This window comes from Aphelocoma coerulescens, chromosome 7 (genome assembly GCF_041296385.1).
Source record: "Aphelocoma coerulescens isolate FSJ_1873_10779 chromosome 7, UR_Acoe_1.0, whole genome shotgun sequence".
Classification (NCBI taxonomy): domain Eukaryota; kingdom Metazoa; phylum Chordata; class Aves; order Passeriformes; family Corvidae; genus Aphelocoma; species Aphelocoma coerulescens.
This window is the reverse complement of record NC_091021.1, coordinates 1,294,923-1,311,241: the sequence shown is the minus strand read 5'-3', so window position 1 is coordinate 1,311,241 and position 16,319 is coordinate 1,294,923. Positions and strand designations below refer to the sequence as shown.

The following is a 16,319-nucleotide window of genomic DNA, read 5'->3' as shown; positions in this document are numbered from 1 at the left end:
CCACTAGGAGATGCTTGTTGTGCTGGGAATTGTCATGATGCCACAGATTGAATGAACCAACCACTCACTGAAAGGAAAGAAAACAAGTGGAAAGGAATTGGAGAGGGTGGGGTTTTAAGAGGGGAAGAATTGTTAGGAGTCCGGGGATCTTAGAGCCCTCTCCAGTGCCCAAAGAGATTCTAAGAGAGCTGAAAAGGGACTTTGGACAAGGTTCTGGAGTGACAGGACACAGGGAATGGCTTCCCACTGCCAGAGGACAGGGCTGGATGGGATATTGGGAAGGAATTGTTCCCTGGGAGGGTGGGCAGGCCCTGGCACAGGGTGCCCAGAGCAGCTGGGGCTGCCCCTGGATCCCTGGCAGTGCCCAAGGCCAGGCTGGACACTGGGGCTTGGAGCAGCCTGGGACAGTGGAATGAGATGATCTTTATGGTCCCTTCCAACCCCAAACCATTCTGGGATTCTGATTTGGTGTTTTAATTGTTACTGACAGTCAGCTTGTTAGAAAAACAACATCTTACTATTGGCTGGGAGTTATTCATTCAAACCACACTGTTTTTGCTGCTCTACCCCTTTTTCCCCCCACCTTTCCAGAACAGCAAGCTGCTCTCTCTCCCAGCCCTGGTGTTTTGTCCTCGTGGGTGCAGCTGATGTGGTGTCAAGGACACCATGGTTTCCTCAGCTGGCTGAACCCTGCCTGGAGCAGCACCTGGCCATCATTCAGGGACAGGGTGTGGAGTGGGATGCTCCCTGTCCTGGGAGGCAAACCAAAACCTCAAACCCCCAAAATATAAGGTACATAATCACCTTTTCAACAGGACTGAGGGGGGATCCCCTGTCTCCCTTGAACGGCAGCTGGTGTCACATGAAGACACACCAGAAGGCCCCGGGCTGGTGCACGGGGGCAGCAGCCCGCCCAGCCGTGCCTGAGCACAGAGGAGATGTTCTTCCTGTGGTGGCACAGCCTCGAGAGCACCTAATCTGGATTTATTGAGGTCGTCAGACTGACTTAGCACGGCGGTGCCGAGACTGTAGGATAAATAGAAGCCTTCTATTTATAACGCTGCCAATCTGGCACCGCTCGCGAGCACTAAAAATAAGACTTTGTGCAAAGCGAGCCGAATTAATGGGCGCTCTCCTTGCATTGTCTGTGCAGCAGCCCCTGACCCTGTGGCACACTCAGCGCTTGGTAGGGATCCTGCAGAGCTCTGCTGAGCCTCCACCTCTCCGGAGGGATGAGCGTGGCTCTCACCCGCGTGGGAGAGGTTCCTCCGTTCCCTTTGGGTGGTCCGATCGTGTGCCCACAAACTCTGCAGGTTTGGGGCAGCAGTGATTAACTCTGATGCTGCAGCTGGGCAAGCTGAGCCCAGGGAAAAGGGGGTTGGTTGTGCTGGAGCTGCCTAGGGCACATTTCTGGTCCCTGCGTGGAGCTGGATCGATCTGAGCTCCCCTAAGTCAGGGAGGATGTGCCAGACACCAAGGCAGAGCCTGGACTGACACAGCTGCTGAGCAGCAATCCCAGGTACCCCAGGAGAGTGGAACTGGATTAACTTGTAAAGGGATCTGCTTAAGCTGCAGATAAACCCACTGGGGATCTGCTTTCCGGAGAGCGAAGCGAGCCTCGCCATCCAACCGCACCGAGTTTAACACCAAACAGGGCTTTTTCTTTAATATGAGATCTTACTGGTTTTTAACTCACCCATGTAAAATCTTAGCTTTCACCTGGCAGCCCACCCAGGTCCTGCTTGGGTTGTAATGATGAGTGGCTCCAATATTTATTTTCTCTCATAGGAAAGCAGAAACCTGGATTTTATCGTTGACACTGTTGTGTACAAGATCTTAAGGCAGATACCTGCTGCTGTGATTTAACACCTGCCTGGCTTCCCTTACAGTGTTTCCTGGAGTTGAATTTATTTTCAGAGCACTTCAGGCTCCCTTTTCCCACTGTTTCCAGCTACTGAGGTCTATGACCATCCCTGTTGGATCTATCTGCTCCACACATGGTGGGAATAGGATCACAGGATATCCAGAGCTGGAAGGGACCCACAAGGATCATCAAGTCCAGTTCCTGATCCTGCACAGGACACCCCAAGGATCCCGTTGTGAGAGGTGCCAAAGCTGGTCCTCCACCACTCTCCTCTCGACACACCCGACTCCAGGAGGTGACCCAAAGGAGAGGAGCAGCTTCTGATTCAGCAGCTGCTACCCAGGGCTGCCAGGAACCCTGTGGCCACTTTGATGTGCAGAGGAGAGCAGGGTGTGCCTCCCATGGTTTGAGCTGGGATGTGGGATCAGGTGTGACACAACATGACACGGACCTGCTGGACGTTGACGTTCCCCTAAACTCATTATCAGGTTTTTTTGGATTTTCCTGCCTGGGATTTCACTCAGTTTGGAGGCGGTAGATGCCACGCAGGGGGAAAATCATTCCCGAGCCTCCTGACCCAAAGGAGACAACAAGAATTCACATGATGGGATCTGGAAAGGAGGAAGAGGAGGATGAGCTGGCTCCAAATGCTGGTTTACAGAGCGTGCTGGGGGGGGCAGTGACCTGGAGAGAGCCAGCAGGAACACCCCTGCCTACACCACGGTGCCGTGGGTGGCCACACCAAGCTAGACCACCCTAAATCCGAGGTTGGAAAGGACTGCCTGCAGAAGTTTGGAGCCTCGGGGAGGCGGACAGCGTGTGCCAGGCAGGCAGGTGGCAGCTTGGTGGCAATTGCACAGTTGGGCAGCCTTGGAGGAGAGAGGCAGAAGGCCGAGTCATTCCAGCACAGTGAGTACAGTTAAGCGCTGCCATACGGCTCCTTCTGCAGAGGAGGAAGCGCGCAGGGAGCGAGGCATCCCACTGCTTCTCCTTGAAAATGAGCTTCCCCCTTCTCCTGCCAGCGCTGGAAAAGCTCGGTGGTCTCAGGAGTCGGCGATTTCAGAGCGCCGTGGGGAATGCAGGAATTCCTCGTGGATGTTCTCTGCTCCTTTGCTCTGCCCCAACTGCACTCGAGGGCGTTTCTAAGGGTGGAGAACATCGGGGAGGAAAAGATCTTTATCAAGGATGGGTGGTAAACCCCTGCTGTGCCAGATGGGGAGGGAGGGAGAAGAAGAGGTTGCTGCTGGCCAAAGAGTGCCTTGACCTGTTAGGAACCATTGGAACCAGAAAAGCAGATTTGAACAGTTTGATTTCCTGCAGGGCTCTTGATAGAAGTCGGGAGGGGAGTAGGCAAATGTTTTCCAGCAAGAAAACAGTAGGATTTTCTGCTTCATTTAGTAAATCCATTGCTTTTGTCCCTAGTCTGCCTTAACCCTTTCACCTCCACTAACATCTCTGGTGTGGGGTTACCAGTACAGGTGGAAAACTGATCTGCTGGCAGAATTTTTGCTTCAGTGCTTCTCTGCAGATGGAGAGTGAAAAGCAAAAAATGGGCAAAAATCAGAGCCTGGGTAGCAAGGCTTAGTCATGGATTTGGCAGTGCAAGGCTGGACTCGATGATCTTAGAGGGCTTTTCCAACTTTTGTGATTTGAAGAGGTTGGGAAAACAGCAGCTTTGGTGTCAGAGCATTCCTCAGCAGAGAGGAGAACGTTTGTGGGAAGCTCTTTTGGGGAAGAGCATCCTTTGCTGAGCAGGCTCTGGGGAAAGGCTGGGAGCTGTAGCAGAGACAGCCGGTGGGTGGGAGGAGGGAAGATGTGGAGCTTTGCAGCAGGGCAGCAAGGAACACGTGTGTTTGGGGGCTGGGGATCTTGGGGATGGGATTTGCTTACTTGCAGCACCCGAGGTTTCACTGGTAGAGGAAGATTTCTTCTCCCCCATTCCAGAACCGAAGCCCAGAGCTCCCAGTCCGTAGCAAGAGCTCATTGTATGCCTGGCTTTTAAATCTCAGCTCTGAAATCACATTGGTGCAGAGAATATCTGCTTTAGCCCTTTCAAAAGGGTCTTTTCTGGAAAAGGTTTGTCACCAGGGCTGCTGGTTGAGCAGGAAGCTTTCAAACCATGGAAGCCCAGAAAACAGAAGGAAACAAATAACTGTGAACAATTAAAACATCTCCAGCAAGCCACCAGTTTTTTGGGGACATTCCCAACGCTTCAATGCACGTGGCTGGCAGGATCAAAACTCCCAACCACAGCTCCCACCACAGTCTCTTCCACAGTCGGGCTCAGGGATCACAGAGTCCCAGAACAGTTTGGGGTCAGAAGGGACCTCAAAGCCCATCCCATCCCACTCCCTGCCATGGGCAGGGACACCTTCCACTGTCCCAGGCTGCTCCAAGCCCCAATGTCCAGCCTGGCCTTGGACACTGCCAGGGATCCAGGGGCAGCCACAGCTCTGGGCCTGCCCACCCTCCCAGGGAACAATTCCTTCCCAATATCCCATCCATCCCTGCTCTCTGGCACTGGGAAGCTATTCCCCGTGTCCTGTCCCTCCATGCCTTGTCCCCAGTCCCTCTCCAGCTCTCCTGGAGCCCCTTTAGGCCCTGCAAGGGGTTCTGAGCTCTCCCTGGAGCTTCTTTTTTCCAGGTGAACACCCCCAGCTCTCCCAGCCTGGCTCCAGAGGGGCTCCAGCCCTTGGAGCATCTCCATGGCTCCCTCTGGACTCTCTCCATGTCCTTCCTATGTTGGACTTGTGCTCCCTCCAAGCAAATCCTGGTGTCTGAGCTGTGCTTTTGCTGCTGCATGTCCAGCTGTCCCACGTGCCTTTCCTTGCATTATTAGTTCCCACACCACGTAGCTCCTCTTCCACCGAGTCTGTCTTTTCCCTCTGCCTCCCCCGAGGTTCCCGGACTCCCCTGTAATTATGGTAGCCAGCACTGGCTCAGCCAGCGGCACACAAAGCCACCGAGCCCTTGGCAGGACTGCATGGTCTCCACATGGGCAGGGTGTGGTTCCACTCTGCACCAGCTCAGCTTGGTTTGAGAGCCGGGAGAAAATTCCAAAGCTGCCAGGGCAGGAAGCACCCGTGAACACTGGAGGGAGGCAGGCAGGTGGGATGCAGGCCGGAACTCCAGCTGGAATTTACGTGGATGGGCACACGGACAAATCTGCACTGTTTGGGTTCATCCTGTGCATGTGGAAGTGATTCTCACCCGAGCAAAACATGCTCAGGACGCTGTGGGAATTTAAAAGCAATCAGCAGCGTAAATGTTGGGTTTAAATCTGCTGCTTGTTACTTTTTTTTCTCCCCCCCATCCATCACAGGGTCCCGTTAGTAATTTTTGAAAAGTCTTTCATCCTGGCCTGAAGCTGGGATCTCGCAAGGGCTCTGCCCACACATGAATTGTGGTCCTTGTCACCCCCAGGCTGGCTCCCTGCTCTCTGCCTGGCTGCTGGCAGCCAGTGCTTCCCCTCATCCCATCCCACAGCTGCTTCCCAAAGCGCTCTCCTGCTCCCAGCCTCTGCTCCAAGAGGGGATGCTCCACCTTGGAGGCTGGACAGGGCTTGGAGCAACCTGGGAGAGTGGAAGGTTTCAGGGGGTGGAAGTGGATGGCCTTTAAGGTGCCTTCCAACCCAAACATTCAGTGATGATTCCATGACTTGGGAGCTCTCCCTTCCGCAGTGGTGGCATCCAAACCCGTGCTCCAGTGGCTGGCTGGGAGCAGCTCTGGGATCTGCGAGCCGCTGTGCCATCACGGGAGGAGATCCCGCAGATAATCTCCTTCCACGGCGGAAATATTCAGCTTATTTTTATCCTCGTTTCCTGTCTGTCAGCCAGCTAATTATCCCTCAGAGGACTTTCTCTATAAGTCTTTTTTGAGAAGGAAACTTGGCGAGTGCTGCCTGAACGTCCTTGTCCATTTCAATGAGAACAGCGGAGTCAATTTTAGTACCTTCTGGAGAAAATGTCTTTTTTTCTTCTTTTTTTTCCCCCTCCTTTTTTTTGTGAGGCTTTTGTTTTTCCCTGTTTGTGTCCAGCTGCCAGTAGCAGTTTTCCTGCCTGGATTTTCTCTTCTATCATGCAGGGGGGAGTGTGAAGAGGAGGCTCTTGCATTCCAGAATATCCATGCATTATTACATGGATGGAAACCTGGGCTTGCTCCAAACCTGCTCATCCAAGGCTGGGACCACGTGCTGAGTCCATCCCTCCTCTCTCCCAATCCTCGGCCTCCTTAATGGATGTCCTTGAGCATTTAAAAATGCAAACCATTTTTGTTGCCGTAGCAACCGCTCTTCTGGAAATGGGGATAAAATGTGGCTCCTGGGAGGTCAGAGATGTTCTTTCTGAGAGGTGGTGGGTGCTGGGATGCCTTGAGAGGCTTCCTAGACACAGACTAGACAGGAGTAAGGTAATAAAAGAGGTATTTATTTGAAAGGCCTTCAAAGGCACCCCCTGGGGGCCAGAGGCTACTGCCAAGAGGGACCCCAAGATGGACAACAGGTCACGAGTTCTTCACACTTTTATAGGTTTGGTTCATTTGCATAGCAGGGTTAATTCTCTAATTAAAGTTTCAGTTTTCCCCTCCACTTGCCCCCCCTTTAGAAGCTTTTGGTTTATACTTTGGGCCTAGGACAATCTGGGTGTCCTTGGAGAGCAGGCCTGGAGAGGCTTTGTTATGTCTGCCTGGCATGAGAGAGCAGAAGTGAACAGGCTACAAGGAACTTCAGAGTTACACACCAGGCAGTACAGGATTTGAAAAATAGAAAAGTTAAAACCTAAGGCATCAGCTGTCCCATGTCCCTGGCTGCTGGAATCCTGCTGCCAGGCCTCGGTGATTCCCAAGGGGAACAGCTTGGGATATTTCTCTCTGGCTCTGAGCAGCCTGGCCTAGTGGAAGGTGTCCCTGCCCATGGCAGGGGCTGGAATGAGGCTTTAAGGTCCCTCCCAACCCAAACTATTCTGGAACTCCGAGATCCCTCAGGCTCCTGCTGTCCTGGGCTGGGGTTTCATGTCAGCCCAATCTGCAGCCAAAGGAGCTCTCCAGATGGGCAACCAAGACCGAATTTTCTCGTGGCACACGGAGTGTGGGGCTGCATCCTCGCTGCTGTCACCTGTCCCTTGGTCGCTTGCAGGGACCAGATCCCCCAGTTTCCAGTTCTCTGCATGCAGGGGCAGAGTGCTGGTGAAGGGATTCCCACCCTCCACACTGTGCTTGGGATGAGACACTGCAGTTCCCTTGTTCAGCATTCCCATCACGGCAGGGGGAACCTGTCCAACCTCCTGAAGCTGCAGAGTCAAGCGGGAACGCAGCAAAGTGCTGGCAGCAGACCCAGGCTGCTGCAAGCCTCACCTGCTTCCAGAGCCTGCAGCTGGCAGATGGTTGAGATGGCTGGATCAATCCCAAGCAGTCTGTGGAGACTGCTCACATGGAAATATGTAGGGAAAGTTGGGTTGTGCCTTTCGGATGTTGGCCTTTGGCAGTCAAAGAGGCCGAGCCTGTGGGTTCCCTTCCGTGCTGGAATTTTGTGCTAGAAGGGATCAGTGTTTCAAAGGGATGAGTGTTTCAGCACTTACCCAAACGAGATGGGTGCTTTGTAATACATCAGCCCTGCAGTCTCTGTGTGCTGAACTCAAATGGCCTCTGGATCAAACCCCAGGAAAGGCTGCCAAGGTTGGCGTTGTGCTGCTGGAATTGCCCTCCTGGGTCTTATCTTTACAGGATGGTGTGTCTTGGTTTGAAAACCCCAACATGGTGTCTCCTGCTCTGGGCGTTGCTTTAGGCTGGAGTGATCTCTGCTCATCTTCAAAACCATCAAACAAAGCAGGACAAGCTGCTTCCTCGCTGAGGCACCTCAAATATTCAGGGCTTCTCTCCTCCATCCCAACTCTTGTATCCCCTCCTAAGAAGACAGGGTCTTTTCCTAGTGCAGGTTGGTGGAAATTCCCACAAAGCTAAAGAAGGGCATCAAGCCTCGACTTCTAATTGATTCAGCTTCTGTCTCTCATGAGGCTTCACCTGCCATTTAATGCACCAGAACTTGCCCGGAGCAACTCCTTCCCCGTCTCCAGGAATTATTTCCAGTCTGGTCTGATGCCGAGGCACAGATAGGCAGAGTTGGAAGCCACCCAAGCGCTCGCACCTTCCCAGGTTGGCGAGTGTGAGTGAATCACAGCAGTGGGATGTGCTGTTTGTCCGTGGGATGTGCGAGGCACCGAGCGCTCCTGGTCCTTCATCTGCGGCGCCTCACGAGGAGCACGGCAGCCGCTCGCACCCCGGGCAGCTCCTGCAAGGCGTTTTTTAAAGGGTCATCAGCTCTCTTTGGCCTCCGAGGTGCTGAGTTAGCGTCCCTCCATCCAGTGGGGGTTCCTGCTGAGAGCTGTGGGCGGTCAGGAAGCGGTGCCTGAGGAAGGACCCGGCCGTGACCCCTCTGAGACGCTGTTGGGGTGGCAGCGTCCCTTTCCCGCCATGCATTCCTGGGAAATTCTCTCGCAGGATGTCCTGTATCTGCTTGCTCTTGAGTGAAACCTCCAGCCCTGTGATGCCCAGCCACGCTTCTATCCCTGCCCTTTCCCGAGGGATGGCTGCAGTGGGCTCACACGGATTTGTCCCTGGCAGCTTCCTTGGCTGTGCTCTGGATGATGCCTGTGGGCTTTAATCAATGTACCCGTGGTTAAATACACCCAATTTGATGTTGCTGTTTGGTCTTGGAGGGTTCGGGGTGAGGAATTCTTGTTCTGTGGGAATCATTAAGGTTGGAAAAGCTCTCTAGGACCACAAAGTCCCACCCTTAACCCAGCACTGCCCAACCCACCACTCAACCATGTCCCCAAGTGCCACACCCACACACTTTTTGGACCCCAATCAGCAAAGCTGCTGACTTCCAGACAGTCCAAGATCCTGCTTTTTGCTCCCTGAAACACGTGATTCTCCTCTCCCTGCAGGACAGGGCTAGTTTTCTCTTGGGAACAGAAATCCATGTTATTGCTCATCACCAGCAGCCCGAGGCAGGTTTGGTTTGACTTTTGGCTGAGTTTTGGACCTGTTCTAATTTGGATGGGGTGACGTTGGCTCTGCCAGAGATGATCTTCACACAAGAACGCATCTTCAGGCCCTTCTGCCTGAATGGGGCCCGTTAATTTATTTTCCATTTACAGACCCAGTTTCATGCTCATCTTTAAAAAGCAAAAGGCTCATTAACAGGGAATTTTCTTGCCCAAATGCAGCAGCAGCTACGCTGACTCCTACACAGAGGTGCTGCCACCCACAGCCTAAACCATGGCCTGATGTCCAGCTTGAGCCTCTACCCCTCGGATTTCGCTCCTCTGACCTCTTCCTTAGACACAATTTTAGTCAAGGTGAGTTATGACACTGTTCTGAGTGAGTGAAAAGCTCGAGAAACATCTAATTGATATCACAAGCTTGAATAGGTGCAGCCAAAATGCCTTTTATTGGTAAGGGATTTTTTTTTTTTTTTTTGTTTCAGAGGAAGGGAGCAAACCTGAGCGTTGCTACCGAAATTTCGAGTGGGTGGGAAACAGGATGAACAACAGGATGTGTCCAGAGGTGAACAGAAGTGCTCAGGGATTCCTTTTGGGATGGACTTCACTCATGGAACTGACTCCATTAATACCTTTCCTAACCAGCTGGGCTCTCATGGAGGAGCGTATGGATCACTGCTGCAGCTGAGACGGTGGAGAGCATGGGGGAGAGGACCTGGACGTCCCCCAGGGAGGATGGAGCGACCTTGGGGCCCGTTGGAAGAGGCAGTGTGAGATGATGGAATGCAGGTAGTGCACCTGTGTCTTTTATCTGTTAACAACATCTCTTTAATCTAACTTGGCCCGTTCTCTGGACTCTTATCCACGTGAACTGCCACAGGAAGGGGAAGTGGGGTAGAAACGAATCGCAGGATGGCTGTAGGCACGGGGGGATGTTGCTAGTGCAGTCCTGGGAGATGGATTTAGCAGAGAGGGAAGTTCTGCTGCCTCCCTCCGAGGGTTTGGTTAGAGCTCGTCCAGCAAATAGCTCGGGGAGAGCGAGCTGCCAGTGGAAGAGGTGTGGAGGAGCACAGAGAGGTGCCAAACAGTGGGATGCAGGGTTAGAAAGCTGCCTGTGGGTACAGCTGTGCCCCGCCTTGCAGAGGTCAGCGTGTGCCACAGGATGGGAACGTGGGCTGGGCGTGGAGCAGGATGGGAATCCATCATTCCATCGGCGATGCCGTGGAAGCACTGCCATTCCCAGCCAGGAAAACCACTGCCTCGGTGTAAGGGCATGCCTGGGGCAGGCTGGAGGCTGGCAAGGAGGAGGTGATTGCGCCCTGCTGGTTTCACTTTGCCATCCTGACACCTGTGCCTGCGTGCACAGGCATCCCCTCCAACCATCTCAGCTGGCTCCGTCTCCAGCCTCTCCAAACCTGGAATCTCCCTTCTTGCTCCCTTCCCAGCCTGCCACACAGGAGCATCATTGAAGCTGTCCTACTGGTTTTTGTGGGGTTGGGGTGGTACTGGAGTAATTAATTTGTGTAACTCAGTGCTCCCAGTGCCAGGAGTAACGCTGGAGCATCCCTGCACTGGTGGGATTGCTCTCTGCAGGAGGTTTAGGATCAGGACCGCTCACCCTTTGCCTTTGGGGTGAGAAGTGCACCCTCAGCAGTGCTTGGGAATGGTGTACCCGTGCTTGGCAGTTCCCTCTGCCCCGTGGGCTTTCCCACAAAGCGTGATGGTGATTCCTGTTGCTTCTGAGTGGTTGGAGGGAGGGTCTCATTTTTGCACTGTGCAGGCACCAGATATTGTGTGCAGCTCAAAGGTGGGAATGTAAAGCTCTTTTTTTTTTCTTTGCACCAGGGTTATTACCTTAATCAAATATTTATTTACAGCTCATGCTGGCAAATACAGGCTTGACATAAAGGAATTCACCCCTGGCGTGTAGTGTTTAATGGGATTACTCTTCCGAGTAACTGAGCCTCCTTTGCCCTGATTGGTGTGGCTGCCCCTGGATCCCTGGCAGTGCCCAAGGCCAGGCTGGACAGGGCTTGGAGTAGCCTGGGACAATGGAAGGTGTCCCTGCCCATGGCAGGGGGTGGAAGTGGGTGATTTTTAAGGTTCCTTCCAGCCCAAACCGTGCTGTGATTCCATGATTCAGTTGGAGATGGAAGGATGAGGATGTAGCTGTGTGGCCAGTGGACACATCCAGGTAGAAAAAAAGAGTTGGAATGTGCCCTGGATGGATAAAGCGCCTGTACAGTCAGCAGGTCATGAGTTTTAGGAGCTCTCATGCTTATCCCTTCAGGTCCCGGCCTCCAGAGACACAGGAGGGGAAAGAAACCTCCTGGTAAAGGAAGCGTCTGGGTTCTGTGCTTGGGATGCCACAGCTGCACAGACGTGGTCAGACTGCACGCCAAGGCACGGGAATTAGGGGAAAGCTGAGTTTCCTGAGGTCTTCCTAGACCATGCTTGCTTTTAAGCCCATCTCCTGGCAATGGATACCTTTCTCCTCGTGGGGGGATAACATTTCCCTGCAGGGAAGCTGACCCATGTCCCCATGCATTGCTGCCTGAGCTGGGGGGGTTTGTGACTTCCCCACACTCAGGAATTTTGGTCTCCCCCAATTCCTGTGCCAAAGATGGTCTCCACGGCCTCATCCTCACCCTTTCCCGTGAAGATCCCTCTCCCTGGCACTGTGAGCAACAGAGAAGAGCACCTCCCTTGGATAAGCTGCCCTCTCAGTGAAGGGTCCAGCACATGGCAGAGCTGTGGGACAGCTCCAGGATCATCTGGATGAGTCCCCAAGGACACGGAGGGACAGAGCTGCTGTCTGCAGTCAGGCACCTCTTCCCCCCTGCTGCTGTGCCACGTGGACACTGCTTCTCCGATTTCCCAGCCGAAGGGGAAGTGCCACAGCAGTGACGATGCAGAGGAGCCTTGTGACCATGACACATCTCGTTAGTCAGCTCCCAGGGAGGGGAGGATAGGTTTGCCGGAGGATTTTAGCCATGGGCAGGGGCAGCTGGGAGCTGGATGCCGGTGGGAAGCAGGGATTAGGAGCTGGAGACGTGATCCCACGTGTTCTCCACGGTGCTGACTAAGGATCCAGCAGGAATCCTGCCCCCAGTGTGTGCTTCTCCATGGCCTGCCAGGCTTGTGGGCACCACAAAGCACCACAATGCCCTTGATGTCCCAGGGCCTTGGCAAGGAATTCTCATCCAGGGTGCCTTGGTGGACACGTTGGCCTGAGGTTCCTCACCTGCTGCAGGATGGAGGCCACGGGAGTTTTTGAGCCCTGTAGGTTGCACCCTCTGTGCCATTCACACCAGGTGAGGGCGGTTCCTTTGTGCCTTCCCTTTTCCCTCATTTTCTCCAGTGGGATCTCAAAGCTGGGGTTTTGGGGGTGATGGAGGAGAGGAGGCAGTATCAGGGTGCAAAACTGATTTGTGCTGTCCCACGTCTCAGCTGTGCTCCTGCCTCTTGCCCAAGAGCATTCCTGTAGGAAACTGCTCCAAAGAGGAGTCTGCAGGGCTGGGCCCTGTGGGAAGGGAGGGAATTGTCTGTCCCTCGTGGTGATGTGAGGCTGCAGGAATATAACAGGGAACAAGGCTGCCTCCTAACCCAGATGAATGGTGAAATTATGGAACGTGAGGCACAAGGCCGTGGTGTCACCTGTTGGAAAATGTTCATCCTGAATCTTTGCCGAGCTGCCAGGCAGGAAAAGCCCGTGCCAGGCTCTCACAGCTCACTGTTGGTCTGGCTGTGAGGATTGCTGTTTAAAGCTTTTGGGTTCCAGCTGGGATGTTGTCCTGAGCAGACCTGATGTCTCTGCCGCTCGTTTATCCAGCTCCTTATCAGCAGATGCCCTTCCTTGGTGACTCACGCCCTGCTCCCTGACCACATCCCCTTCTCTCCTTGCCCCCACCCACCACAGCTGAGTCACTCGGCCTCCTGTCACAAGCCAGGAGCTCTTCCTTTGGTCACGCATGGAGACTCTTCTGGCCCAGTCTGATGTAAGCTCATCCCGAGTTCCTTTTCCCAAGCGGGCTCAGGAATGGGAATTTACTGCCTGTTACCACACTGCCCAGACCAGATGTACCCAGACCCTTTTCCTCCCTTAGTCATCTCCAGCAGTTCCCCACAGGGACCAGTCCAGCTCAGAGGTACTGGAGGTCACCCAACAGCGCAGTGCTCCCTAGCCTTGGCTGGTTTGTATTTAAGATGTGACTTGTGAAGGTGGCAGCTGTGAAAACCCAGCGCTCAAAAACCTTTCCCATCTTCCGAGCATCCCATTGCTGCAGGAAGTGACTTTCTGGTGTTATCCCACAAAAAGAGCATTTTCAGTTGCTCAAGGAGGGACTTTTAGATGAGAGGAACATTGAAAATCAAGGGCTCTCTTTCCTTGCACCCAATTTCAGGCTATCCCTGTCCCTCTCTACCCCATTAAATGTTGATGCAGTTTCATCTTCCCAGTCTTTATTTGAAGGCCTGTGGTGTAATTTCCTGCCATGGGATGGCCAAACTCTGGATGGAAACATCAGCCTCTCTGTATAGCTACAAAACAAGGTGATTTTTCACATGGGTATCACTGCCCTTGATTTGGGGAAAGAGGAGCCAGCAAAATCCAACCCCCCCAGCCTTTCTTTGGAGAAGGAGCGTGGTGTGTGTACAATCCTGAGCTGGGAAAAGCTGGATCAAAGCTTGCTTTAGTCATCCCAAGTGAGCAGCACAGCCTCTCCCGAGGTCAGAGCCAGTGAAGGAGGAAGATGGATATCGGGTTAGCCGTGCTGCTGCAGTCTGGAATGTGATAACATCCCTGCCCACCCTCCCAAATCTTTCAGGCAAGCTTGGAAGGCCTCGGATGGTTCCTGTTCCAGCAGGATTGTTGTTTCTCCCCCTGGCACCTGGCTGCCCACCCTTGTCCCCTCCCTCAGGGGCACAAAGCTTCCTGCAGGAAAGCTCTGGCAGGGCAGAGAGCTGGAGCTCAGTTGCCCAAGCACCTTCCTCAGTGGCCCATCTTGTACTGGGAGCACCGGTTAGGAGCACTGGGCCTGGATGGACACGTTGTCCTGTCCCTGACTGATGCCAGAAGGAAACCTTCCTGATGGAAACACCTTTCCATTGGGAAGGACAGGCTAATTACCACGTCACTGCCTCATTTACTTCGTTCTGACATGCTCCCTTCCTCCTCCTTCTCCATGTTTTTCTAGTCCACCCACAGCTGCATCTCTCTCTCCTTGGATCTCCCATTTTCCCTTTTCAACCCCCTACTGCATCCCAGAGGATTGTGAGTTCCTTTCCTGGCCGGCCTCCCTGCCAGCCTGTGGCTTTGGCTGCTCCCTGGGCCTGCAAGGGCTTTGCAGATGTGCATAAACACCTCCTCGTTGCTGCCAGAGCCCACTGGACTGTCCCTCCTGCAGGAGAGGACAGGATAAATCCACTGTTTTGGTTTCCTGATGGAGCAGGACACTGCAGTATCCCTCCCAAAAGCAGCTGTTTAGCTCCAGAAACTACACAAGATGACATAGGAGTGGGATTGTGCTGGGATTTTCGGAGGCTGGATGGCAATGCAGTTGTGGTAAACCAATCATTGCTCAGAAATGTCCTTTGTTTTCCTGGTGGGTTTTTTTTTTTCTTCCCCCCTCGTTCTCCTCAGCTTCCCTTCTAATTAGGTGCTGCAGGCTCCAAAGGCATTGCTTGCTCACAGGATTGCCTTTCCCAGGCATGGATTCTGGGATGACCATGAGCTCAAGCCCATCTCATGGCTGCTGTGGGTTCCCAGAGGGATTTCTTCCCTTGGGAAATGCACCTGAATTCCCACCCCAGCTCCATCCCCGTTACTATCAGGGGACAACGCTCAGGAGGGAACACTGAGGGCCACAAAGTGCCAAAGTCACCTCAGCAGTTCGGAGACCCAACTGCCCTCGGTTTCAAAGCAGCTGAGTCACTCGTGATTCATCCAAAGCCTGAAGCAGAGCAGGGGAATAAATCTCATCTTCTCCATCCCCAGCTGGTGCTGTGACCTCTCCTGAACCCCTCCTCACCTTGCATTCCCTGGAGAGAGGAATGCACGTGGAGGAATGCTCCACACTGAGATGTCTCCAGGAAAGGGCCATCCCAACACCACCAGTGCTTCTCCACCTGGCTGGCATTTTGACCGAAAAGAAGGGACAGAATGCAGGGGATTTGGCTGGGAATCCTGCATCTCTCACTCCTGCTGCTTGTTTCGTGGCAGGAAGAAGGAATTTACAGCCTGGTGCTGCACGGCTCAGTGAGAAGCAGAAATACAGGCTGGGCTGGGAATGGATGGAGAGCAGCCCTGAGGAGAAGGACTTGGTGAGAAGCTCAGCAGGACCCAGCCACGGGCATTGGCAGCCCAGAAAACCCCCGTGTGCTGGGCTGATCCCACAGCATGGGCAGCAGGGAAAGGGGGGAATTCTACCCCTCTGCCCTGCTCAGGTGGGACCCCACCTGCAGAGCTGTGTCCAGCCCTGAGGTCAAAGCAGAAGGATGTGGAGCAGCTGGAGAGAGTCTAGAGGAGGCCACAGAGATGCTCCAAGGGCTGGAGCCCCTCTGGAGCCAGGCTGGGAGAGCTGGGGGTGTTCACCTGGAAAAGAGAAGAGAACAATCCAGGGAGAGCTCAGAGCCCCTTGCAGGGCCTAAAGGGCTCCAGGAGAGGAACTTGGGGACAAGGCATGGAGGGCCAGGACACAGGGAATGGCTTCCCACTGCCAGAGGGCAGGGATGGATGGGATTTTGGGAAAGAATTGTTCCCTGGGAGGGAAGTAAGGCCCTGGCACAGGGTGCCCAGAGCAGCTGTGGCTGCCCCTGGATCCCTGGCAGTGCCCAAGGCCAGGCTGGACATTGGGGCTTGGAACAGCCTGGGACAGTGGGAGGTGTCCCTGCCTGTGGCAGGGGGAGGCACTGGATGATCTTTAAGGTCCTTTCCAACCCACACCATTCTGTGATTTTATGGGACTGAAACTTGCTTGCAGAGCAAATTGGGGGGGGGGTGATTTTGGAACAGGGAACTTGGAGCTGCTCTGTGTCTGCTGGGCGTAGCTGCACACGCAAGTTCTCTGTAGAAGAGGAAGCTGGTGGGAAGAGCCCTGCCTGGTGCTTTGCAGAGCAGCTGGGTGAGGTTTGGGTTTGGCTGGAGCAGCTGGTGCATCCTTAGAGCCTCTCCTCACCCAGGAGTCTCTTGGGAACCAGCAGTGGGATCAAAACATGTCGAGGTTGTTTCCTACAGCTGCGCTGGCTGAGATCACAACACTGAATTCATTGAGGTTCAGAGCCTCAGCTAAAGAAGAGCAATTTCCTCCTGCCTGGGTTAGCAAACCATGCTTTACTCTTTGCCTAAATAATTTGAGAAAGGAAGGAAGGCAATCCTTCGGGAAAATGCATTACAAGCAATAATGGTCCTTCAGGAGGACCCAGAAATTCAGGGAGATGGCATGAGAGCAGCTCTTTCC

At 53.7% G+C, this 16,319-nt stretch overlaps 1 long non-coding RNA gene across 8 annotated transcripts in view; it reads left to right on the top strand.

Annotated features, from left to right (window-relative positions):
- LOC138113459 (uncharacterized) overlaps window positions 1-16,319 on the top strand; it is a 79,086-nt gene that overhangs the window by 48,829 nt on the left and 13,938 nt on the right. For 7 of the 8 annotated variants that reach the window (XR_011152176.1, XR_011152173.1, XR_011152175.1 and 4 more), the window contains 3 exons: window positions 9,088-9,219; window positions 9,348-9,427; window positions 9,508-9,651. This is a non-coding gene — a long non-coding RNA (uncharacterized lncRNA). The remainder of the gene's footprint in view (window positions 1-9,087; window positions 9,220-9,347; window positions 9,428-9,507; window positions 9,652-16,319) is intronic. The other variant, XR_011152174.1, reaches the window with a different exon arrangement.